Genomic DNA, 27,571 nt, shown 5'->3' with positions numbered 1-27,571 from the left:
AGGACATCACACACATCCATGCCCGAGGCGGGATTCGAACATGCGACCGCAGCAGCAGCGCGGTTGCGGACTGAAGCGCCTAGAGCCGCTCGGCCACAGCGTCCGGCTCATTTCAGATTCTTTGGCGTGCTGAGATCGGTGTAAACAGAGCCTATTTTTTTCACGACTACAGAAATATGGAGAACGCGGCAGCATTAACTAGCGTATTTTGGTGGCTCCGCTAATAATAGACATCTGCCATATTTTTGTCACTGTGTTATCGCTGTCTTAGCTCTCCGGCTAATTTCCTCGCTACGTCTATCCTTATTAACTACAAATAACACGAAACAAATCACCTCCTCGGTCTTTATTTCTTTGTTAGATGTCTGCTGCTAAGTATAGCTGAATTTTTTTATTTCTAAACACAGAAGTTTTCCATTACTTGCATACGCTCTTACAAAAATGTGATAAAACAGTCATTAGTGTAGTATTTCTGAACAAAGAAAAATGTTCATTCATATTTATATTCTCTTCGCTCTGTAACAACTTTCATTCCAAATAAAAGAGAGTGATGACAAGAGACGTTTCTCTGCAAATGGCAATTTTCTTTGTGTCTAATCCGATACTAAATCCATTTACTAGATGTATTAAAGACACATTGGCAGGTTTTAATCTGTTTAATACACCTAATCTACATTGATCTAAGTACATTTTCAGCATTGATACACACTTCATTTGAAATAAGTTTACTGTTCTAAAATTAATGCGGCGTACTATGTTGCAGCTGCTTATGTAGCTCTGGGAGATTTTCGTTTGCAGTACAAAAAGAAACTAATTGTTTTAAAGCAACTCAGCTTCAAAGATATTTGAGCTAGGGAGCCTTCGCAGTTTAAATTTTATCGCCTCTTCAGTGATCTGTTTGCCTGTTTTCTTTAAGATAAGAATTTTCTAGTTGTAGTAAACATGAAGCAGTACACGTTACATGTCGGACAATACAAAAGTGTTCAGATGTATGTGAATTCTTATGGGACTTAACTGCTAAGGTCATCAGTCCCTAAGCTTACACACTACTTAACCTAAACTATCCTAAGGACAAACACACACACCCATGCCCGAGGGAGGACTTGAACCTCCGCCGGGACCAGCCGCGGAAAATGTAATATAAAATTATAAAACGCTGTATAAGCACAAAGTTCCGCTAAAGAGACAGATAAAATATAGATCATTTAAACTTTTTATCGAATATTTTATTGTTTTTGAGTGCAGTCTTAAGTCTTAAACACACAATAATCATTTATCTTATTTTGGAAGTGTGGTAGATCTTGAAGTTATAGTACTCGTGTGACAAACATTAGTTTCATGTTTTTGATACGAAATATCACCGTAACAGAATTTTCATACACTGTTGCAATAACTACTGAAATGTAGAAAAGCTTCGTTTTCCCATCTGTTTCTTTTGCAATATTTTAAATTATTTTCCAATTTTGTCTCACACGGACATATGCTAAGAGAATTGTGAAAAAAAGTGTATTAGAAAGGTAATGTTATGTGACAGAGGAGAGTAATAAATCACATCAGACGAGACCACAAAAAACGACCTCTGATAGACGGAATAAAGGAATAATTGCTCGTATAAATACTAATGCACTAACATTCTTTGAATACCTGCTTCCCCCCCCCCCTCCCCCCCTACTGAGTGCAGACGCTGCTACACAGACCGAGGGCGAATGAACACCGCTATACTGCCATCATCCGCTGCTGTCTGTTGTGTAACTTAAGTGAAGCAGAAGGCAAGAGAAGGCAAAGGTCCCGAGTTCGAGTCTCGGTCCGGCGCACAGTTTTAATTTGCCAGGAATTTTCATATCAGCGCAGACGGCGCTGCAGAGAGAAAATTTCATTCTAGAAGCAAGACAGTTAGCGTAATTTCTCTCTCTCTCTCTCTCTCTCTCTCTCTCTCTCTCTCTCTCTCTCCATTTCTTCCGACACTTTGAAGTGCAAATTATTCAACTGTTGGTCTTTCTCTCATTGTGAATAAGATATACATTTCTGCGGTACAGTTCAGCGGAAATATACCGTCTGCTTAATGGAAGAATGGATGGGTTATCGTATTATGTCCGGATGGCTTTGAGTATTGCCTGTCTATGAAGGAAGTGGACAGCCAACCCGAATTTATCCGATAGGAACTGAAATACCATCTCAAGTCGCATTCGAGTTACATTTGCGTACTGACCAAATGTCATGATGATTGTGAAATGATACCTGCACGCCTAATCTGCTGCAGATCTTGTACACAATTTACAGGAGTACGAGGACAACAAATCGAAATAAATGCAGTTGCTGCTGTGGATCGTTAACTTTACAAATAATTTCAAACCTTTATGCTTGTGTTTCGAACAGAGTTAGTAGTAGGAATGATGTTAACTGAAACGCCTGAACCGCTACAGTCGCAGGTTCGAATCCTGCCTCGGGCATGGATGTGTGTGATGTCCTTAGGTTAGTTAGGTTTAAGTAGTTCTAAGTTCTAGGGGACTGATGACCTCAGAAGTTAAGTCCCATAGTGCTCAGACCCATTTGAACCAAGTCAGTGCGGGGCACACGCTGGACGTGTCCGCTTGGACAGCGCGGTGAAATTTGACGTTAAAGGGCTTTGGCAGCAAACGACTGACGCGATTGTCTTTGCTAACAGCGCAACATCGCCTGCATCGCCTCTCCTGGGGACTTGACCACGTCAGTTGGACACTAGCCGACTCGAAAACCTTGGCCTGGTCAGATGAGTCACAATTTCAGTTGGTAAGAGCTGATGGTAGGGTTTAAGTGTGGTGCAGACCCCACGAAGCCATTGCCCCAAGATGTTAACGAAGCACCGTACCAGTTGTTGGTGGCTCCATAACGGTGTGCGCTGTGTTTGTATGGAATGGATTGGTTCATCTGGTCCAACTGTACAACTTGAAGACCATTTGCATTCATTCAAGGACATCATGATAGCAAACAATTTTTATAGGTGTCGGTGCGCTATGTCATCCCCTCGCAGATGTTCGTAACTAATTTGAAGACATTCTGAACAGTTTGAGAAAATGATTTGGCCACCCAGATGGCCCGACTTAAATCCCGAACATTTATGGTACATAATCAAGAGGTCAGTTCGTGCACAAAATATTGCGCCGGCAACACTTTCGCAACTATGGACGGCTATAGAAGCAGCATGGTTCAATGTTTCTCCAGGGGTCTTCCAGTGACCTGAGTCCATGTCACGTCGAGCTGCTGCACTACGCCAGGCAAAAGGACATCCTACACGATATTAGGAGGTATACCATGACTTTTGTCCAGTTTATACTTCATATGAGAAGATTACTACAGATTTTACATTTTTAATTTCGGGCAATAATTTTCGCCCCTGGAAGCTGGTAGATCCGGTATCGTGCACTTGAATCGAGATAGCCATATAGTACACTACTGGCCATTAAAATTGCTACACCACAAAGATGACGTGCTAGAGACGCGAAATTTAACCGACAGGAAGAAGATGCTGTGATATGAAAATGATTAGCTTTTCAGAGAATTCACACAAGGAAGGCGCCGGTGGTGACACCTACAACGTGCTGACATGAAGAAAGTTTCCAACCAATTTCTCATACACAAACAGCAGTTGACCGGCGTTGCCTGCTGAAACGTTGTTGTGATGCCTCGTGTAAGGAGGAGAAATGCGTAACATCACGTTTCCGACTTTGATAAAGGTCGAATTGTAGCCTATCGCGATTGTGGTTTATCGTATCGCGACATTGCTGCTCGCGTTGGTCGAGATCCAATGACTGTTAGCAGAATATGGAATCGGTGGGTTCAGGAGGGTAATACGGAACGCCGTGCTGGATCACAACGGCCTCGCATCACTAGCAGTTGAGATGACAGGCATCTTATCCGCATGGCTGTAACGGATCTTGCAGCCACGTCTCGCTCCCTGAGTCAGCAGATGGGGACGTTTGCAAGACAACAACCATCTGCACGAACAGTTCGACGACGTTTGCAGTAGCGCAGACTATCAGCTCGGAGACCATGGCTGCGGTTACCCTTGACGCCGCATCACAGACAGGAGCGCCTGCGATGGTGTACTCGACGGTGGAATGGCAAAACTTCATTTTTACGGATGAATCCAGGTCCTGTTTGCATTATCATGATGGTCGCATCCGTGTTTGGCGACATCGCGGTGAACGCACATTGGAAGCGTGTATTCGTCTTCACCATACTGGCGTATCACACGCCGTGATGGTATGGGGTGCCATTGGTTACACGTCTCGGTCACCCTCTTGTTTGCATTGACGGCACTTTGAACAGTGAACGTTACATTTCAGATGTGTTATGACCCGTGGCTCTACCCTTCATTTGATCCCTGCGAAACCATACATTTCAGCAGGATAATGCACGACCGCATGTTGCAGGACCTGTACGAGTCTTTCTGGATAGAGAAAATGTTGGACTGCTGCCCTGGCCAGCACATTCTCCAGATCTCTCGCCAATTGAAAACGTCTGTTCAGTGGTGGCCGAGCAACCGGATCGTCACAATACGCCAGTCACTACTCTTGATAAACTGTGGTATCGTGTTGAAGCTGCATGGGGAGCTGTACCTGTACTCGCCATCAAAGCTCTGTTTGACTCAATACCCAGGCGTATCAAGGCTGTTATTACGGCCAGAGATGGTTGTTCTGGGTACTGATTTCTCAGGATCTATGCATCCAAATTGCGTGAAAATGTAATCACATGTCAGTTCTAGTATAATATATTTGTTCAATGAATACCCGTTTATCATCTGCATTTATTCTTGGCTTAGCAATTTTAATGGCCCGTAGTATAATATGGCTAAACGATAAAAAATTAACTACCAAATCTTGCAAGCTTCTTTCATAGAAATTTGTCTTTCCCTAGGTCAGATGATTATTCCAAAATGCTGCCGAGAGATAATTCTCCATAATCTTATCTGCCGTTCGACAAACTTGATGATCAAAAAGGAACTGTTATAGTTTTCGTAAATGATTCTAGCAAATGCAATGACCGATGGTAACAGAACGGCACGGCTGAGTCAACATTTCGCTCTTTCTCAATCCGATTAGCGTTTCAGCCTCAATGAAAACGCCGTTAACACCACAGAAAAAGAATAAACAGCGACAAAACTGTTGCAGACATTATGAGGCAATCAAGGTTAGCACTCAGCACGTAAATCTTGACCGAGAGAATTATTGCGAGGAAGTAACGGCCTCTTCCACGTGCGGGAATAGGCAGCAGAGTAGCGGGGGACACACGGATTCTCCGGGGAGAGCGCTACGATAAACCACCGTGTTGCGCAGTTGTCGAGTTCTCGGCGGCGAGTTGCAGGTATAGGGTGGAGTGGGGGCGTGCTACGGCACCTTTTGCGGTGGGTGGGCAGGCTGTGCGGACGACACCGGAACCCCCATCGATCCTTAAAGGCGAGCGCCGCCGCCGCCGCCGCCGCCGCCGCCGCCACCTCTCCGGGCTCCAGTGCCTGGAAATTAGTGCTGCTCCCCAGACGTGGCGTCCTTCATTAGCTGCCAAGTCTCGTAAACTACTTGCCACGCTAACAGAGCGCAGGTGAGATTTCCCCGCATACCGGATGAGACCAAACTTCGCCGATAACGTTTCGGAACTGTTTCAGCGATATTTTCCAAGTATTTTGGGAAAAGGGACCTGTAGTCTCCGGTGACTCTTTACAGAGAATTGCATTTCGTTCGATTACTTACTCGCATTTATCATTGTATCCCCACACCGTAATGGTATTTGCATAACAATGCAAATGTCGACTGTATGTGCTGTGCCTTCTTTGGAAACAAAGTTGATCCATTCTCTGTACTTGCTGCTGACGACCATAATGGCCACTTGACTCGTCGCTATGAAGTTTTCATCCAGCACTGACCGGTTCTGTCTCGGGCGTTTTTTTAATGATTATGATTATAATGATTGTAGCGATACGAATACTTTGATTTTTCACCGTAAATCTGCATGTGTTATATTGAGGAGATTTGTGTTTAACGTCCCGTCGACATCGAGGTCATTAGAGACGGAGGATTAGGGAAGGACGGGGAAGAAATCGGCAGCACCCTTTCAAAGGAACCATTCCGGCATTTGCCTGAAGCGATTTAGAAAGATCATGATAAACCTAAATCAGAATGGCCGAACGCAGGTTTGAACCGTCGTTCTCTCGAATGCGAATCCAGTGTGCTAAGCAATAAGCAACCTCGCTCGGTGTTGTATTGAGGCAATTGTGTGTACCTATACAGAACTTCGAGTGGTTTTAGCAGGTGTTTTTAGCGACAGATCGAGGGTAGCAGCCTGTGTCCGGAAACGTCATCCACACAGTATCGAAGTTACAGGCATTGGCGCCTGTCACAAGGCCACCCTTTCGGCAACAAAGATGACTTTGTGTGCTAATTGTCCACAGACGGAACGTCTCACACAGTTGTTTGTTATTCAGTGATAGGGACTGGTTGCCACGGTTGCCATTGGAGAGGATGGAGGGGTCTGCTGCATAAAAAGGCCTTCTCTCCTATGGATAGGAGGATCTGTTGCCTCAGCGGACGATGCCTGCAGACACGAGTTTCCTGAAGCCCTCTAAAATCTCCATTGTCTTTCGTTATATGGACTCGAATGTACAGTACATATGACCGTGTAGGGTAATGCACAGCAGCGATGGCAAGCTGTGGATCGAATCCACGTCGCAGAGTAACGGCAGTCGGTGGTATACCGGCCTCCTTGAATGTGGTTTTTAGGTCGTTTCCCACGCTCATTTAAGCAAATTCTGGGCTGTTCCCCAGTTTTCCCCTTATAAATAGTTAAAATACGATACACACAGAACAAAGCGTACACAATTCACAAACAGATAGCGCAAACAACTTCCCTCCTGTAACTGACGGCTACAGGCGACAGGAAGGACAGTTGCTGCAAAGTTAAATAAAAATAAATTTGTCAGGTCTTGAGTACAGCGGAGCCCGTAATTAGGCCAGATCAACGCTAAGAAAAATAAGAAAGATTCGAATCTAAATGCGACCTCCACGGTTCAGTATTTGTGAAGCTCTTTTACTGTGCTATCATTTTATATGTAGCTGTAAAAAAAGCAAATGTGAAAGATCTGAAACAATGGGCTTAATTCCATCCCACCAGCAGCATAATATGCCAACTGCCTTTCCGCAGTCGTAACACCGGTTCCCATAAGATCACCGAAGTTAAGCGTTGTCGGGCTGGGCTAGCACTTGGATGGGTGACCATCCGGTCTGCCTAGCACTGTTGGCAATCGCGGTGCAGTCAGCCCTTGTCAGGCAAACTGAGAAGCTACTTCACAGAGAAGTTGCGGATCCGGCCTCGTAAACTGACATACGGCCAGGAGAGCGGTGTGCTGACCACACGCACCAAATGTCGCCGGTGGGCTGAGGATTACACGGCGTCCGGTCGGTACCGTTGAGCCTTCATGGCCTGTTCGGGCGGAGTTTTAGTTTTTTTAGTAGCAAAATAAGGTACTGTTTCAGGAAACCACAGAAAAGGTGTCCGTCTAAAAGGGGGCAGGTAAAACACAGTAAGGTAGTTGTAGAAAAGATCGGTATTGCAGTTGTAAATTCTCGTAGCTGTGTTGGGACAGAACCAGAGCTCCAAGCCCTAACAGAGAGCACTGAAGCTCAAATAGATATAGGTACAGAAAGCTGGCTAAAGCCGGAAATACGTTCAGCTGAATTTTTTTCAAACGACCTAACAGTGTTCAGAAAGGATGGATTAAATACAGTTGATGGTGGAGTAGCCCATTTATTGCTGTCAGAAGTAGTTTATCATGTAGTGAAATTGAAGTACATAGGTCTTGCGAAATAGTATGGGTAGAGGTTATATCTGACAATCAACTAAACTATTAATTGGGTCGTTTTACCGAGCACCCGACTAAGAAGATGTTGCTGCTAAACACTTCAAAGAAAACTTGAGTCTCATTTCAAATAGGTACCACACTCATATAATTATAGTTAGTGGTGGCTTCAATCTGCCCTCGATATGCTGGAAAAAAAGGTTTAAAGCCGGCGGCAGGCATAAAACGTCATCCGAAATTGCTTTCTCAAAAAATTGTTTTGAACAGTTAATTCATGAGGCCACTAGAAGGGTAAATGGTTTCGAAAGCATACTTGACCTCTTAGCAACAAATAATCCTGGACAAATAAGGAGTATCGTGACGGCCGGCCGCAGTGGCCGTGCGGTTCTAAGCTCTACAGTTTGGAACCGCGAGACCGCTACGGTCGCAGGTTCGAATCCTGCCTCGGGCATAGATGTGTGTGATGTCCTTAGGTTAGTTAGGTTTAATTAGTTCTAAGTCCCAGGCGACTGATGACCTCAGCAGTTAAATCGCATTGTGCTCAGAGCCAGTATCGTGACGAATACAGGGACTAGCGATCACGAGACAGTTGCTGCTAGGCTGAATACCGTAACACCTACAACCATCAAAAAGAGCCGCAAAGTACGAGTATATCTATTTAAAAAATGCTCTTAAGCCTTTTTAAGAGACAGTCTTCACTCCTTCCGATTTGAACATGTAAGCGTAGAAAAGAAGTGGAATGATTTCAAAAAGATAGTATGGACGGCAATTGAGAGATACATACCACATAAATTAATAATTGATGGTGCTGATCCCCACATGGTACATAAAACTGGTAAGATCACTGTTGCAGAAGCAACGGAAAAAGCATACCAAATATAAAAGGACACAAAATCCCCAAGATTGGCAAAGTTTTGCAGAAGTTCGAAAGATAGCGCGTACTTCAATACGAGATGCTTTTAATAATTTCCACAACGAATCTCTGTCTCGGAATCTGGCAGAAAACCCAAAGAGATTCTGCTCATACATAAAGCACACTAGTGGCAAAAGGCAATCAGTACCTTCACTGCGCGCCAACAATTGTGAAGTCACTGATGACAGTGCCACTAAAGCAGAGTTATTAAACACTGTTTTCCGAAACTCCTTCACCAAAGAAGACAAAGCAAATATTCATGAATTCCAATCAGCTACCAAGATGAGAAACATAGAAGTAGATATCCTCGGTGTGAGAAAGCAGCTTAAATGGCTTAATAAAGGCAAGGCCCCCGGTCCAGATTGCATATCAGTCAGGTTCCTTTCAGAGTATGCTGATACAATAGCTCCATATTTAGCAATTATATACCGCTCGGTCACAGAAAGATCCGTACCTAAAGACTAGAAAATTGCTCAGGTCACTCCAATACCCAAAAAGGAAAATAGGAGTAATCTGCTGAATTGCAGACCCATATCACTAACGTCGATTTGCAGTACTGTGTTCGAACATATACCGTGTTCGAACATTATGAATTACCTCGAAGAAAACGATTTATTGACAAATAGTCAGCACGGATTCAGAAAATATCGTTCTTGTGAAACGCAACTAGCTCTTTATACTCACGAAGTAATGAGTCTTATCGAGAGGGGATGTCAAATTGGTTCCATATTTTTAGATTTCCAGACGGCTTTGGACACCGTTCCTTACAACCGTCTTCTAATCGAACTGCATGCCTATGGAATATCGCTCAGTTGTGCGACTGGATTCGTGATTTCCTGTCAGAAAGGCCACAGTTAGTAGTAATAGACGGTAAATCATCGAGTAAAACAGAAGTAATATCCAACGTCCCCCAAGAAAGTGTTATAGGCCCTATATTGTTCCTGATCTATATTAATGACACAGGAGACAATCTGAGTAGCCGTCTTAGATTGTCTGCAGATGATTCTGTCATTTACCGTCTTGTAAAGTCATGAGACGACCAAAATGAATTACAAAATGATTTAAATAAGATATCTGTATGGTGGGGAAAGTGGCAATTGACCCTGAAAAGTGTGAAGCTATTCACATGAGTACGAAAAGAAATCCGGTAAATTTCGGTTACGTGATAAGAAACACAAATCTGAAGGCTGTAAATTCAACAAAATACTTAGGGATTACAATTACAAATAACCTAAATTGGAACAATTACATAGATAATGTCGTGGGTAGAGCAAATCGAAGACTGTGATTAATTGGCAGAACACTTAGAAGGTGCCACGGGTCTACTATAGAGACTGCTTACACCACGCTTGTCGGCCCTGTTCTGGAGTATTGCCGTGCGGTGTGGGACTGACGGATGACATCGAAAAAGTTCACAGAAGAGCAGCTCGTTTTGTGCTATAGCGAAACAGGGGAGATAGTGGTACAGACATGATATGTGAATTGGAGTGGCAATCATAAAACAAAGGCGATTTTCGTTGCGACGGGATCTTCTCATGAAATTTCAATCTCCAGTTTTCTTCTTCTATTGCGAATACATTCTGTTGGCACCGACCTACATAGCGAGAAATGATTATCACGATAAAATACGAGAAATCAGGGCTCGCGCAGAAAGATTCAAGAGCTCGTTTTTCCCGCGCGCCGTTCGAGAGTGGAACGGTAGAGAGACAGCTTAAAGGTGGTTCATTGAACCCTCTGCCAGGCACTTTATTGTGAATAGCAGAGTAATCTCGTAGATGTAGATGTGCGGTGGTATCGTCGTCCCGATAGGAATTGTTGAGCCAGGTTCCCACTTGTAGTCACTGGCAGAGGATACTTGAAAGACTATCCTGCCTGAACAGAGAGGCCGGCCGGTGTGGCCGTGCGGTTAAAGGCGCTTCAGTCTGGAACCGCGAGACCGCTACGGTCGCAGGTTCGAATCCTGCCTCGGGCATGGATGTGTGTGATGTCCTTAGGTTAGTTACGTTTAAGTAGTTCTAAGTTCTAGGGGACTGATGACCACAGACGTTAAGTCCCATAGTGCTCAGAGCCATTTGAACCATTTGAACAGAGAGAGAGCTTCTACATGCTCGGTTAATACAGGGCTAATATAGATGATTCTGTCATTTCGAAATTTCTATATTTTTGAAAACAATTGATGCATAAATAAAACGGTAAACTCATAATGTTTGCATTTTGCACTCTACAAATGTCCTGTGGGTGCACTTCTGCTCACACGTCACATGTCCAAGCAATAATCAAGTTAGTTTAATACTTTATGTAGCAACATCCCGTCAGTGGTCATCACTCCAAAATGGCTCAAATAGCTCTGAGTGCTATGGGATTTAACTTCTGAGGTCATCAGTCCCCTAGAACTTAGAACTACTTAAACCTAACTAACCCAAGGACATCACACACATCCATGCCCGAGGCAGGATTCGAACCTGCGACCGTAGCGGTCGCGCGATTCCAGACTGTGGCACCTAGAACCGCTAGGCCACACCGGCCGGCTCATCACTGCAGCTCTGACGCGTTCCTTGAGCTGTTCCAGTGTTGTTGGCACTGGGCGTACGTATACTTGGTCCTTAATGTACCCCCAAAGAAAGAAGTCACAAGGCGTTCAGTCAGGTGACCTGGTGGGCCAAGGGAACAATCCGACGACATCTTAACCACGGCGCCCAACCCAGCAATGCGAATGTTCCTCGTCTAGGTAGCGAGAGGCGGTGTCGCAACTTGAAGCAAGACGAATTTCTCGACGGCCGGTGTGGCTGAGCGGTTCTAGGCGCTTCAGTCTGGAACCGCGCGACCGTTACGGTCGCAGATTCGAATCCTGCCTCGGGCAAGGATGTGTGAGATGACCTTAGGTTAGTTAGGTTTACGTAGTTCTAAGCTCTAGGGGACTGATGAACTCAGATGTTAAGTCCCATAGTGCTCAGAGCCATTTGAAACATTTGTAGGAATTTCTCATAATCAGCAGTCAGTTGCGGGAACAACCAAATGCAACATGGCAACGGAAGGTGTACCCGTCACACTCTTCTCACAGAAGCCTGGAGAAAAAAACGTTCGTCTTAATTTCGTTCATCGTGTTCGATGTTTTAGGAGAGCCTGCAACTGTGTCATTCATGTTGTAAATAATGAAAAACAGCAACAGTTACTTACACGCTTACAAGTAAATGGTGCAGTTTGAAAGTGTTGTTAATAAAAATTCTCTATTTAAACTAGACTGAACTGCATGTGACTGCTTTAGTCTTTAGTAAAACTTGCATCTGACTGCGTATTTAACTGAACTGAACTTTATCTGACTGCATGAAAATATTGTTGGAAAATTAATACTCAAAATACACATCTGACTGCATGAAAGTTGAATGGTAAAAATAAATTAAAGTCACCAACCTGCATCTGACTGCGTCTGTGGACTTAGCTCGTGTACGCCTTCCCGTTTAGCTAATAATAAAACATATATTCAACACAGCCGTAGTAATATAAATTCTGTCCTGATCTGAATAATTTGCCAACCGTGCAATGGCATATAGATTATTTTACTCTGATAAATGAAATTATTAGTTTACTCATGGGAACTTTACTTTAATGTACCTTTTGGTTCAATGCAAGCACAGGATGCGGAGAACGACATAAGGTGTGAGATGAAACTCTAATTTTATCTAAAAAATATTTATTGTTCAAACTTTTAAGGCACATGTGAAAAACTAAAAAAAAACTTCTATAGCATGGATTTACGAGATAGTTTCACAAAACGCTTATTGCATCAACAATGGGATTTCTATCTAGCTTTAGACATTATTTAACCAAAGAAAACCTATTTTATTAATTATTCTTTCTAGTTTCTCCAAGTATGTGCCGAGTTTCGCTCAATATATAGCTTATTATGTGCGTAGCGCCAATTCTTACTTTGATACTGTCACGACCCGGCTGCCTCCTGCAGGCATCTAGCTCCGACTCGAAACACGGCTGCTGCCTCTGCGCATCTCCTCACCACTACTCAAACTTTTACCGCGTGCACCTAGCTCTGTTAGCTGTCAAAGATCTTACTACTCGAAGATGTACTACTCGTCCAACCTTGCGGTTGGGAACTATCGACATTTTTCACTGGCTCTATCCTGATCGAATGTCAGCACATACCTTTCAAGTTTTTCGTTATTTAAATAAAAAACCCAGGTTCGAGTCCCGGCCATAGCATAAATTTTAATAATTAATCCTTATCGTAAATAAAAATGTTCATTCTAAAACGCTTCCTGCGTTGTGATGCAAAACTGAAAGCACCAGCCGTAATATTCCTGTTTTAGTAGTTGCACAAGCTGCAGAAGGTCCTGTTTGAAATGCAACAGCCATGTCAAAATCTTCCAGATTGTGTTATGTGTATTCCAAGGTCGTTTCCACGGTACACTTGATCGAATGGTACTTTTCTGTTTACAGAGACAACCAGAGCCTCTAAATGTCGATACCAACACACAATGCTCTGCTTGCAGTGCTTTTCCATAGTACCCGCTGAATGCGTGTTGCACTGTTGCAGCAGAATATTCCAACACACAAAACTCTCTTCTTGCTCTGTCGCCATTTTGTCAAAGCACTCGCAACGCCAACTGGTGAGCACAGTGCAAACTCGGTGAGTTTACGGTTTTGCATATGCATCAGCCATATTTGTTCTTGTAGTGCTTTGTAAAATATGGAACTCTGAAAACTATATTTATAATAGCTCTGTACTGTGAGATAACGCCAAAAGAAGCATGACGACATAGTTCCTGTATGGCAGGATCTCTAGAACAACAGATAACCGCAGGAATTGACATATCCGTAACGAAGCTCCGTGCAGTAACGATCGTGCGAATGCAGCCTGAACTACATTCCGGACGATGGGAATCAGGTCGCGATACGGTTATTTTGAGACACATTCTCGCCATTATCCGATACACCAGCCGAATGCCGTAAGGCTTCATTAACGGATCCGGCAGCGGGATCTGCCCGTTTGGAACGGGCCGCATTTCTAATTATCTCTATCGTGCGGGAAGATAAACACGAACGGCACGAACATTCCGCTCCCGGGCGCAGCCATTAATTCCCCAGCTGATTCTCTTTGTGGTTTCACCGGCGAGCGGCTGCAGATGAACGCAAATGGCGTCCACTGTACAGCACTGCGGTAGACGGCGCCCGTCCCGTCCCACTGCCAGCCACTGCTTTCTCTGCGCAGAAATTCCTGAGCTCTTTAAAGTCTCCAAATTACAGCAAGCTCTAATAAGGCAGAGCCAGTCCAGCGAAGAGTTTCCATGGTAATTAGGGTCGGCGAAGGACAGTGTAGTGCTGTGCTTCGGAAAGTATTAAACAGCAGTATTTGGAAATTCAGCGTCAACCGAATATGGCGCATAGACATAACCGTATACAGTCAGAGCAAAATTCTTCTTTGGAAAAAAAGAAATAAAGTTCACCCTGCCTCCAAAGCAAAATATGTCACTGTCCATGATTCCCCTCATAACACGGATGCTGTTCTTATAGCCCTCAGTAGTCCACTAAACTGTAGCTGTTGTCACAACAAACGACCACACTTGGCGTTTGTCCGGTATGTCGAGCCACAACATAAGCTACCGGATTTTCAAATTACAAAAACACGCTATTCGGATAATGACCCAGAGCCCACCTCAAGCACATAGTAGGCCCCTTTTTAAAGCATTGAAAATTTTAGCAATTCCATCACTAAACATTCTGAAATGTCTGTTGGTGATCAAAAGAAATCAGGACAAAATGAAAACCAACACAGACTATCATAATTACGATACACAGCAATATAAAGGTCTCCACTCACAACCTGTAACAAGGACCCGAATCCAGAAACAGGTATGTAATCAAGGCATCAAACTTTTTAATGCACTACCAAAACATAACAAACAGCTGGAAAATGAGGATAAATTTAAAACCGTTATAAAAAATCACGTGCTTGACAAATTTTATTACAGTGTAAGTTAATTTCTATGTTCAACTGTATTAGAATACAAAGAACCACATGCTTGACAAATGTTATTACAGCACAAGTGAATATCTCTGAGCAGCTGTATAAGAATATATGTTTAAATTAATGCGACAAATGAAATTATATCAATGAATATGTCTGTCAAACACATAAGAAGATTAAGATCCACACACATGACAAATGTCACTACAGTGTAAGTGAATAGCTCTGGTCAACTGTATAAGAATATACGATATCATAAATGTGACAAATAAAATCACAACATCAAGGAATAGGTCTGTCAAGCACATAAGAAATTACGTTATAAAAACACTTATTAGTTGTATATTCTATTAAACCATAAGATATATTCATATGAATTCAGCATAGAAAAAATATTTTGTAAAGATATTATATAGTTGTTGAAATGTATCTTGAAAAATCCTATACCACAAATGTGATCATTGGGATGATAATAAATAACTAAATAAATTGCGGCCATCGTAGCATCGGCTAGTAGAGTAGGGTTAAATTGAAGCATTAATGTCCGAAACACGACATTTTTACCATCAAGCACGCCGTAGCCACGATCCACTTGCCCATTGCTCCCTGTCGAATAGGCTACCGGACCAGAGCCGTATCACCAACCAGTTCCGGAAGACCACATCAATTTATCGACACAGACACGTTCACACACTGCAGAGCAGAGTTGTCGAGTAACAAATGGTTCGAATGGTTCTAAGCACTATGGGACAACATCTGAGATCATCAGTCCCCTAGACTTAGAACTACTTAAACCTAACTAACCTATGGATATCACACATAACCATGCCAGAGGCAGGATTCGAACCTGCGATCGTAGCAGCAGCGCGGTTTCGGACTGAAGCGCCTAGAACTGCTCGGCCACAGCGGTCGGCCTCTCGAGTAATACTATGGACGTAACTCTATTGTTTGCTAGTGTCTTCTCCATAAAGCTGCGATCGTTCCGTACCTCGCTCAAGTGGTCCAGATCCCATAAGTAACAAAGTACGATTTTCTTCCATCCACTGATTACACGTACACGTAGCTCACTTCACAACAGGTAATATGCAACACCAAGTGACACAACATGGAAGACTGATTTTCCAGAGACTGAACTTTCTCCCTGATGCCAACGTACTCTCAAGCAGATATTCCGCCCACTGATCTCAACGGATCAAACTTAGTTTCATATCCATGTCCTTGGCTCTCCCTCCCCTTTCTCTCTCTTTCCGAATGGTATTATCCTGTCTGTACTAGTTTCTCCCTCTCTTATGAACACTTACACCTAACGCGCTCAACTGTTCATCGAATACAGCTTTTTATCTATAATTTTTGCACGCTGTGGTCCCCTCAATTACAATGTCCATCACATTGATGTGAGCACCTAACAAAAGCCTGAATAACCAATCACTGGGAGACATGCAAGAAGAGTCATTGAGGTTTTGGAAGTTACCGACAGGGATATCGACCCCAGTGCCGTAGCCAGCTGCCCTAGGTTTGTCGGAGCAATGGCTCAGGAGCCATGGGGCTAACAGCCCGATCGAAGTAGCCCCACATATTCTCGACTGGGCTTAAACCTGGGAACTTTGGTAACCAGGAGGGTACGGTAAACTCATCCTTGTGCTCTTCGCACCACGGACGTCCACTGCGAGCTCTGTGACACTTTGCGATGTCCTGCTGGTTGAAGCCATGGTACTGTGGAAAAACGAGCTGTGGGTAGGGGTGGACATGGTCCTCAATGATAGATGCATACTTGTATGGATAGATTGTGCCTTCCAGACTGACGAGATCACCCAGGTAATGCCCTCCGGGCTGGACCCTTCCGACGATTGTTGGAAGATGTTTACTTTCAAAAGTTTCACGTCGCACACGGTTACAGCCATCTGCCCGACGGAGCATGAAAAGTGATTCGTCTGAAAAGGCCACCTGTCACCACTCATTGGACGTCCAGCTGCGGTAATGGTGTGCAAATTCCAGCCTAAGTAGCCGATGAACAGTAGTCAGCATGGTTTCAAGATCCAGGCGCCTGCTGCGGAGGGTCGTACGTAGCAACAGCCGCTGAACCATCGTTGAGGAGACACTGTTTGTAGCCCCTTAGTTCATCTGGGCAGTCTGTTGCTTAACATCCGCACTTCTGTTAGGCCACACACTCCACAGCCTCTGCTCACGTCAGTCATCTATGGACCGTGGTGCACCGCAGTTGCCTTGGTGCCGGTTTTGGATAGCATCATTTTGCCATGAACCGTATACTTCAACCAACGCGGCACATGAAAAATTTATAGTCTTAGCCGTTTTGGAAGTACTTCCAGCCTTGATCTGAAAGCCAATGATCATTTCCTTTCGATCGTCGGATAAATCGCTCCGTTTCCGCATTACGATAAAACCTGCATAGTTTTCCGCTCCCCTCCGACACGCTTTGTATACCCTCCAATGCTAGTGCTGCCAACTGCGATCTGAGAGTGGTTGTTGCACATTGACGCTGAACGTAGGCGATGGTCACATTAACGTGACTAGACCGTGTACCATGGAAGTAATTTCTTGATCGTTTAACAAATTTTCTACCATCCTTCTGTTTCTTACAGCCAATGTATTCCACACACTGCTTTCCTCTGATTCTCTGGAGGACTGTGTCATTTCTTATCAGAATACTTCGAGTAACACATCTCAGATCCATCAATCCTCTTCGTTCTTGATTTTCCCGCATTCCATGTTCCACTTCCATAATATGCTTGGCTCCAGACGTACACTCACGGAAATTTCTTTCTCGGTGTAAAGCCTATACTTAATACTCGTATGCTTATTTTGGCGAGAAATGCTCACGTTGACTCTGCTAGTCTACTTTTTTGATGTCCTCATTACTTCACCTGTCACGCGTTATTCTGCTTCCAAGGCAGCAGAATTCTCCTTTCTTCTATTACTTTGTGCCGAATCGTTATGTTAAGATTGACGCTGATCTCACTTATGCTACTTCTCAATTCTTCCGTATTTCATATGTTTACTTCAAATCCATATTCTGTTGTCGGTAGACTGTTCATCCCGTTCAACAGGTTCTCTAATTCCCACTTTCACAGATTATAGCAATAACACTTTTGAACTTTAATTTTATTTTCTTTCTTGCAGTTTGAATACGCTTGTTGAATAGTATCGTAGAAACTGCATCCCTACCGTAATCTCTTTTTAATCCGACTACTTCTCTAATGGTCCTTCATTCTTATTGTTCCTTCTTGATCTCTGAACATATTATATACCACTCGTCTTCTTTAGAGCCTATAGCTATTTATGAGAAAATGTACCACCACAGCTGTATCTTGAGAATGTCTTCATTGTCTCACACGACTAGTTTCGGCGGCACATTACCGCCATCCTCAGGCCCCACCATTGCCCGAAGGGTATTAAATTTTCATGGCGCATTTATTTTGGAGTCCTTGTTACTAACTAATTTGGGCTAGCTTTCCTCAGGAGTCTCTACTCGACATCATATGGTCTCCACCGTGTTTTTCTCTGAGAATTGCAAGTTTTTGAGACCGATTCAAATAGATAATCATCTAAAATGCAAAATGCCTTAATTTTCTTTTCCATTTTTCTGCGTATTGTTCCGGTCGGCAACTCGGATGCATGAGCTAGCTGTCAATCTAACTATGTGACAGCTTTCTCAAATTTGTATAAGAGAAATCGGAGCTCATACGGAAGCATAGCAACAGTCGTTTTCCCCTCGCTACATTTGGGAGTAGAACAAGAAAGATAATGACTAATGATGCTACAAGATACCCTCTGCCATGCACCGCATTGTGGCTTGCGGTGTACGAATGTTGAATAAAAAATTCAGTAAATATACGTTTTTTAGCTCCATAGAGTTTTATCACAGTCGCTTGTAGTAGTATACAGACGACCGTTCCCATTGGAGCATTTAAAAGACCAACAACGTTCCACGCCCGGACTGACCCGCGCCGTACATCTCGCTGATTGCCGGCCAACTGTTTGGCAACGATCCGTTGCCGGCAGCGTCGGTAGCGTTCCAACGGCGCGCTGTTGGCACATAATTTATTGCAGCCAATAATCTTGACCATGGGCCTGTTGCCAAATCGGTATTACCGCTAACAGGCGCATTAAATGAAAGTTCTACTTTCACAGACAAGGGATATAAATCTCATTCGCCGAACGATCTCTTCAGTTACGTTATCTTACTCCAGTCTGAGTCTTCTGCATTCAGGTCATAAGCAAGACCGTCCGTTATGAGCAGTGAGTAGGCATTTCCTTTGCATACAGTTCTGCAGCGCGCTTTGCTATTGCTTCTGATTGACGGAGAGTGCAGTCTTGTTGGTTAGAGCAGTTTCGTAACTCCGAAATACATCATTCTCATTTGCTCGTACAGACAAATATCCAACCACGTCTTGAAAAACATGAGTTTGGAGATTTTTACTGCAATTTGCGCATACGTGTAATTTACCTCAACAATGTCTTCATTAACACATAGAAATACCATTTGCAAGAATGCAGAAAAACTAAATTTCCACTTTCTGATGAATGGCAGCTATAAAAAAGAGAAAGAATTAGTAGCATCCCATTATAAGATTAAGGGCTATCTTCGGGAGAACATCAAACCAATAATTGTTCAGGGATAAATTTAAGAAGTGACATGAAATGGGTTAGGAAAGCGAAAGCAAGATTTAGAATTTTTGGAAGAGTCCTCGGAAAGTGCAGTGTATGGGTAAAGGAAACCACGTAAGAGACACTGATGCGACAAGTTCTAGAGTATTATTCTACTGTTTTTTACCTTTGTCAAGGAGGCATGACAAAACGGCGAAAGAATTCCAATACGCACTGCTAGTGTAACGCATTGTTCGAGGGAACTTACAGGAGAATCTTTAGATGAAAGGCGACAGTATCTTTGCGGAGCCTAGCAGGGAACGAAAAGTTATCTGCATCTTACGCAGGAAGCATGCTACAGTATATAAGACACGAATCGCACGAAATAAAAATAGTAGAGAGACAGGGTTTCAGCCTCTCCCTAATGTAATTCAGTGTGTAGATCCAGCAAATGTTAAAGGAAACAAAGAACAAATTTGTAAAGGGAATTAAAGTTAACTGAGAAGAAATAAGTACTTTGCGGTTGGCTTACGTCAGTGTAACCCTGTCCTCATGGCATAGAACTTGGAAGAGCAGTCGAACTAGTGTCTTGAAAAGAAAGTGTAAGATGAATATGAACAAATCACGTGATGCTACCGGAATTTGATTACGAAATGAGACGATAAAAATAGTAAATGAATTCTGCTATTACGGCAGGAAAATAACTGACGATGGCCAAAGACGAGTGGTTAAGAAAGTAGACTGACAGTAGGAAAAAAGATAAATTTTTAACGTCTACTATAAACTGAACTGTTAGGAAGTCCATTCCTAAGGAAACTCTACTCCGTTTCTAGAAAAAGAAGCCGGCATGAACCATGACACGTGTACTGCAACAAAAGGAAATGAACAAAGAACAGAAATATCGGAGCTCCGGTTCCTAAGAGGAGCTGTTGGGTACCCATTATCCGACAGGGGGAGCAAAGATAACATCAGAGAAGAACTGGAAGCGAAAAGTTTAAGTGAGCAGATTAAAGAATACAGAATAAACTGGAAGGGGCATGTCAAAAGAGTAAAAGACGACGGAATGCAAAAATTAATGACGAAGTATTATCCAGTGGGCAGAAAATGTTTAGGAAGACCGAGGAAACATTGAAATACTGAACTATGTCAACCGGCGGGAGGGAGGAAGGGGGACTGCTGATCTCTAATACATGCAGAAAGAATAAAAAGGGTGGAGGCTTTTCTGAAAGGATATGTCCAGAGTGTAGCCTTGTATGGAAATGAGGGATGGAGAATAAGAAATCCAGACGAGAAGAGAACAGAAATGTGATGGTACAGAATAATGTAGAAATTAGACATGTAGATCGACTAACCGATGAGGAGATGCTGATCAAATTAGGTAAAAAGACATTTGTGGAAAAACTTGGTTGATAGAGGGATAAGTTGATAGGATAATACCTGAGGCATGAGGAAATCTTTATGCAGGAGTAGGCTTCCGTGGCCGTTGACAGCATCAATAAAATTTTAAACGTGTGTGACCGCATTGTCAGTACACACCGAGAAGACGAAAGTCATGGAATACCTTCTAATATCGTGTCGGACATTCTTTTGCCCGGCGCATTGCAGCACCTCGACGTCGCATGAAGTCAACAAGTGTTGGAAGTCCACTGCAAAAATACTGAGCCACGCTGCCTCTACAGACGTTCATTAACGCGAAAGTGTTAGCAGAGAACGATTTCGTACACGAACTGACCTGTCGATTAAGTCTCATGAATGTTCGATGCATTTGTCGGGCAATCTGGGGTACAAAACCTTCCGCTCGAAATGTCCAGAATGTTCTTCAAACCAGTCGCTAACGTTTGTGCACGGTCGGTGACATGGCGCATTGTCATCCATAAAAATTCCATCATTGTTTGGGGACATAAATGGCTGCAAATGGTCTTCAAGTAGCCGAACATAACAGTTTCCAGTGAATGATCGGTGCCACTCCACGTAAAGAAAGCCCACACTACACTCCTGGAAATGGAAAAAAGAACACATTGACACCGGTGTGTCAGACCCACCATACTTGCTCCGGACACTGCGAGAGGGCTGTACAAGTAATGATCACACGAACGGCACAGCGGACACACCAGGAACCGCGGTGTTGGCTGTCGAATGGCGCTAGCTGCGCAGCATTTGTGCACCGCCGCCGTCAGTGTCAGCCAGTTTGCCGTGGCATACGGAGCTCCATCGCAGTCTTTAACATTGGTAGCATGCCGCGACAGCGTGGACGTGAACCGTATGTGCAGTTGACGGACTTTGAGCGAGGGCGTATAGTGGGCATGCGGGAGGCCGGGTGGACGTACCGCCGAATTGCTCAACACGTGGGGCGTGAGGTCTCCACAGTACATCGATGTTGTCGCCAGTGGTCGGCGGAAGGTGCACGTGCCCGTCGACCTGGGACCGGACCGCAGCGACGCACGGATGCACGCCAAGACCGTAGGATCCTACGCAGTGCCGTAGGGGACCGCACCGCCACTTCCCAGCAAATTAGGGACACTGTTGCTCCTGGGGTATCGGCGAGGACCATTCGCAACCGTCTCCATGAAGCTGGGCTACGGTCCCGCACACCGTTAGGCCGTCTTCAGCTCACGCCCCAACATCGTGCAGCCCGCCTCCAGTGGTGTCGCGACAGGCGTGAATGGAGGGATGAATGGAGACGTGTCGTCTTCAGCGATGAGAGTCGCTTCTGCCTTGGTGCCAATGATGGTCGTATGCGTGTTTGGTGCCGTGCAGGTGAGCGCCACAATCAGGACTGCATACTACCGAGGCACACAGGGCCAACACCCGGCATCATGGTGTGGGGAGCGATCTCCTACACTGGCCGTACACCACTGGTGATCGTCGAGGGGACACTGAATAGTGCACGGTACATCCAAACCGTCATCGAACCCATCGTTCTACCATTCCTAGACCGGCAAGGGAACTTGCTGTTCCAACAGGACAATGCACGTCCGCATGTATCCCGTGCCACCCAACGTGCTCTAGAAGGTGTAAGTCAACTACCCTGGCCAGCAAGATCTCCGGATCTGTCCCTCATTGAGCATGTTTGGGACTGGATGAAGCGTCGTCTCACGCGGTCTGCACGTCCAGCACGAACGCTGGTCCAACTGAGGCACCAGGTGGAAATGGCATGGCAAGCCGTTCCACAGGACTACATCCAGCATCTCTACGATCGTCTCCATGGGAGAATAACAGCCTGCATTGCTGCGAAAGGTGGATATACGCTGTACTAGTGCCGACGTTGTGCATGCTCTGTTGCCTGTGTCTATGTGCCTGTGGTTCTGTCAGTGTGATCATGTGATGTATCTGACCCCAGAAATGTGTCAATAAAGTTTCCCCTTCCTGGGACAATGAATTCACGGTGTTCTTATTTCAATTTCCAGGAGTGTATTATGAATCCACCACCAGTTGCCACAATCCCTTATCGACAACCTGGGTCCGTTGCTTCTTGGGGTCTGCGACACACTCGAACCCTACCATCAGCTCTTAGCATATGATACTAGACCTCATGTGACCAGGCCACGGTTTTCCAGTCGTCTAGGGTCCAACCGATGTGGTCACGATCCCAGTAGAGGCGCTGCAGACGATGTCGCGTCGGTAGTCTGCTGCCATAGCCCGTTAACGTCAGATTTCGCCGCATTGAACGGATGCAGTCTTCTACATACCACGTTGATTTCTGCAGTTATTTCATGCAATGTTGCTTGTCTGTTAGCACTGACAACTCTACGCGAACGCCGCTGCTCGTGGTCGTTAAGTAAAGGCCGTCAGCCGCTGTGTCGTCCGTTGTGAGAGAAAGTGCCTAAAATTTAGTATTCTCGGCAAGCTCTTGACACTGTGGATTTCGGAGTATTGGATTCCCTAACGACTTCCGGAATGGAACATCCCATGCGTCTGGTTCCAATTACCATTCTGCTTTCAGTGTCTATTAATTCCAGTCGTGTGGCCAAAATCACGTCGGAAACTTTTTCAGATGACTCACATGAGTACAAATGACAGCTCCCCCAATGCACTGCCGGCCGGTGTGGCCGAGCGGTTCTAGGCGCTACAGTCTGGAACCGCGCGACCGCTATGCTCGCAGGTTCGAATCCTGCCTCGGGCATGGATGTGTGTGATGTCCTTAGGTTAGTTACGTTTAAGTAGTTCTAAGGTCTAGGGGACTGATGACCTCAGAAGTTGTCCCATAGTGCTCAGAGCCATTTTGAACGCAATGCACTGCCATTCTAAATCTTGTGTACACGAATCTACCGCAATCTGTATATGTGCTTATCGCTACCCCACGACTTTTGTAACCTCAGTGTATAAACTGAATCGTTAGGAAGTCTATTCCGAAGTAAATTTAATTTCTACAAAAAGACGTCGGACGAACCGTCATGTGTGGAAGAGACCTGTGTACTGTGATAGAAAGAAATGAACAGAGAATAAAATCATCTGAGATCCGATTTCTAATAGGAGTAGTTGGGTACATACTGAAACGTCCTGGCAGATTAAAACTGTGTGCCGGACCGAGACTCGAACTCGGGACCTTTGCCTTTCGCGGGCAAGTGCTCTACCAACTGAGCTACCCAAGCACGACTCACGCCCCGTCCTCACAGCTTTAATTCCGCCAGTACCTTGTCTCCTACCTTCCAAACTTCACTTGCCCGCGGAAGGCAAAGTCTAGAGTTCGAGCCTCGGTTCGGCACACAGTTTTAATCTGCCAGGAAGTTTCATATCAGCGCACACTCCGCTGTAGAGTGAAAATTTCATTCTGGGTACATACTATTCGACAGGAAGAGGAATGCTGACATCAGAGAAGATCTGCAAATGAAAAGCTCAAATGAGAAGATTAAGGAGTATAGAAACAACTGAAAGGACCATGTTGCAAGAATAAAAGACGTCGGAATACCAAAATTAATTATGAATTATGAGTGATTGGGCAGAAGATCTTTAGGAAGGCCAAGGAAGAAATGAAAAGATCAATAATGTCAACCAACAGGGAGTACCAAGCAAAGGCCTAACACATGCAGAAAGATGAAAAATGATGAATGCTCTTCTGAAAGTATTTGTCTGGAGTGTAGCCTTAAGCGGAAGTGAAACCCGAACGGTAAGTAGTTTAGACAAGAAGAGAAATGTGACGCCACAAAAGAATGTAGAAAATTAGTTGGGTAAATCGAATAACAGATGAGGAGATGCTGAATCAAATTAGGTGAAAAAGAAATTTCGTTGACAGAGAGATCTGTTGATAAGATACTTCCTGAGGCATGAGGGATTCTGTATGTGAGCGTAAACATCCGCAACCGTTGACAGCGTCAATAAAATTTTCTTGTGACCGCATTGTCAATATACAGGGTGAAAAGTATTTAAACTGACAAACTCTGGGAGGTTGTAGGGGACATCAAAACAAATATTTTTCCCTAAAGCCATTTTTTCCTATGAGGAGTATTTAAACCGGTAGAGGAAGGTTTCTCTGGCAGCAAATTAATGAAACCAACAAACACTTTTCCATTTTTTTACGACCAAGAGACAACAATTAGGTAGCAGATACGGCCCAATTAAACAGTCCCCAACACCGATCCACACATTAACGAAGAACCGCACTTGATGAGCGCTAGTAACTGTGGCATATGGGTTATCTTCACTCCAAACATGCGAATTGTGCATGTTGAAGACTCCATCACCCCCGAACGTTGCTTCATCGGTAAACAACACAGAGGATCGAAATGTAGGATGCATTTCACACAGTTCCAGGTACCACTGCGAAAACTGTGTTCTGGGTGGATAATCAACTGGTTCCAGGTTGTGGACATGCTGTAAGTGAAATGGACATAACAATTGCTCTCGAAGGACGGTTCTTACATTCGTATGATTCGTCCCCATGTTACGTGCAATTTCACGAGTACTGATTGAAGGATCCCGCTCCACATGCTGCAGGACAGCTTCCTCAACTTGCAGCGTTCTTATGGTGCGACGGCGTCCCTGTCCAGGTAATCTGCTAAATGACCCGGTCTTACGCAGATGTTGGTACGCAGCAGCAAATGTCGTATGATGCGGGATACGGCGATTAGGATATTGTTGTTGATAAACCCGCTGTGCAGCTCGTCCGTTGTGGTGCGCTACGTAGTACGCACCAACCATATCAGTTGTAAGTAGGCTGTTTAGGTTTTTATACTGGTAACGCCACGTAGCGCTCTGTATGAAAATCACTGGCTGTGTTGTGTGCAGTCTGTGGCTGGGTGGCATTGTTGTAATATTCGCTATTGTAGTGTTGGGCTGTTGGCTATTAACAGCGCGTCGCGTTACGCAGTTGGAGGTGAGCCGCCAGCAGTGGTGGATGTGGGGAAGTGAGATGGCGGCTTTTATGAGAGTGGATGATCTGGACGTGTGTCCATTAGAAGCAGTACATTTTGTAAGAATGGATGTCATGAACTGCTATATATATTATGACTTTTGAACACTATTAAGGTAAATACATTGTTTGTTCTCTATCAAAATCTTTCATTTGCTAACTATGCCTATCAGTAATCAGTGCCTTCAGTAGTTTGAATCTTTTATTTAGCTGGCAGTAATGGCGCTCGCTGTATTGCAGTAGTTCGAGTAACGAAGATTTTTGTGAGGTAAGTGATTTGTGAAAGGTATAGGTTATTGTTAGTCAGGGACATTCTTTTGTTGGGATTTTTGAAAGTCAGATTGCGTTGCGCTAAATATATAGTGTGTCAGTTTAGTGTTGAACAGAATAGGTAAAGAGCGAAATGTCTGAGTACATTCAGTTCCGCTCAGCTGTTTGAAAATCAAATAATGTGAGAGATTTATCAGCACAGTAATTCAATAATGTTTCGAAGGGGACGTTTCACAGTGTACTCACTCCAGGTGTATCGCTAGATTAGTAAACAGAGACAATGCACTACTGCACTGGCGGACAGCAGGTGCCTAAAACTTAAGATCGTAATACGGCCTCTAACAACTGAAGAGCGTAATACGGCCTCTACCGGTTTAAATAATCCTCATAGGAAGAAATGGCATTAGGGGAAAATATTTGTTTTGATGTCCCCTACAACTTCCCAGAGTTTGTCGGTTTAAATACTGTATAAAATTCTGCCACGTTTCCACCACTTTGCTCGTGGCCTTCCTCAGACCCACAGGGAAGTAGGCGGCCGGTGTGGCCGTGCGGTTCTAGGCGCATCAGTCTGGAACCGCGTGACCGCTACGGTCGCAGGTTCGAATCCTGCCTCGGGCATGGATGTGTGTGATGTTCTTAGGTTTGTTAGGTTTAAGTAGTTGTTAAGTACTAGGAGACTGATGACCAGAGGTGTGAAGTCCTATAGGGCTCAGAGCCATTTGCACCATTTGAACAGTAAAGTAAGGAGCGTAAATACTATAGAAGAATACTGAAGAGTTAACCAAATTAACAGGTTCAAGTGGATGTAGATTGCAGTACTTTGATGTAGGGGCTTGCTCAGGAGATTGGAGAGCCGCCTCAGACCCGTCTTCCGAGTGAGCACTACAACAACAGCGACAACAAAAGGCCTTTCACTACCGTAGGTTTCACGCGTTCGTTCCAGCTCGACCTCCGCGTTGTCTGAACCACAGGAGAAACAGGCCACGCCAGCTGCCAATTGTGGCGGCTGATTCGCCGCGTCATGCCGCAGCCGCGGCACAATGCGCGGCCGATAGCTATCAGCTGGGACCTCTCTCGCTGCTCACTGGGACGAGTAACGGCCCAGTCTGCTCGCCTGCCGGCCTGCACGCCATCCACGAGCTGTTCTCGGGGGAGGGGGGCTCATAATAAATAATGGCGTGCAGGGTCGGCGCGGCGCGGCGCGCGTGCTGTTATGCGGCGGCGGCTTTCCAGAAGAAACCGTGGGAGTGCCGGCGGGGCGGCACGAGGCGAGGGCGCCGGGTCGAGCCCCGGCGCCGGAGAAAGCCAGCCGCCGGCTACCGTGGGTCGCGGCGGCGGGTACAGGGCGGTATCCGGCGAATTCAGCGGAGCGTACGTCTTAGGCTCACCGGTGCCTTTCGCACTACACATAGGCCGGTATTGCATTATCAAATGTCGTTGCCAAAAATTTGATCAAAGATATGGTCAAATATTCCGTCAAATATATTTGACAAAGATCTTTGATGTAGTGCTAGAAGGGGTATTACCACAGTCTAACATAACAGTCGCGACACTTCGCCTCGATTTTGTTGCCTACAGCGCCAGCAGCGCCCCAAGCGGCCGGTAGGTTGAACTGTGAGTTCGGCG

At 44.7% G+C, this 27,571-nt stretch overlaps 1 protein-coding gene and 1 pseudogene across 1 annotated transcript in view; both read left to right on the top strand.

The window, feature by feature from the left end:
• Positions 1–27,571, top strand: part of LOC124794825 (spondin-2-like) — a 619,441-nt gene that overhangs the window by 19,426 nt on the left and 572,444 nt on the right. The window lies entirely within an intron of this gene.
• On the top strand, positions 7,155–7,272 carry LOC124797101 (annotated as a pseudogene).

Source organism: Schistocerca piceifrons, chromosome 4, assembly GCF_021461385.2.
Source record: "Schistocerca piceifrons isolate TAMUIC-IGC-003096 chromosome 4, iqSchPice1.1, whole genome shotgun sequence".
Taxonomy (NCBI): domain Eukaryota; kingdom Metazoa; phylum Arthropoda; class Insecta; order Orthoptera; family Acrididae; genus Schistocerca; species Schistocerca piceifrons.
Note: the sequence above shows the minus strand (reverse complement) of the source record. Positions and strands in the feature narration are given on the sequence as shown.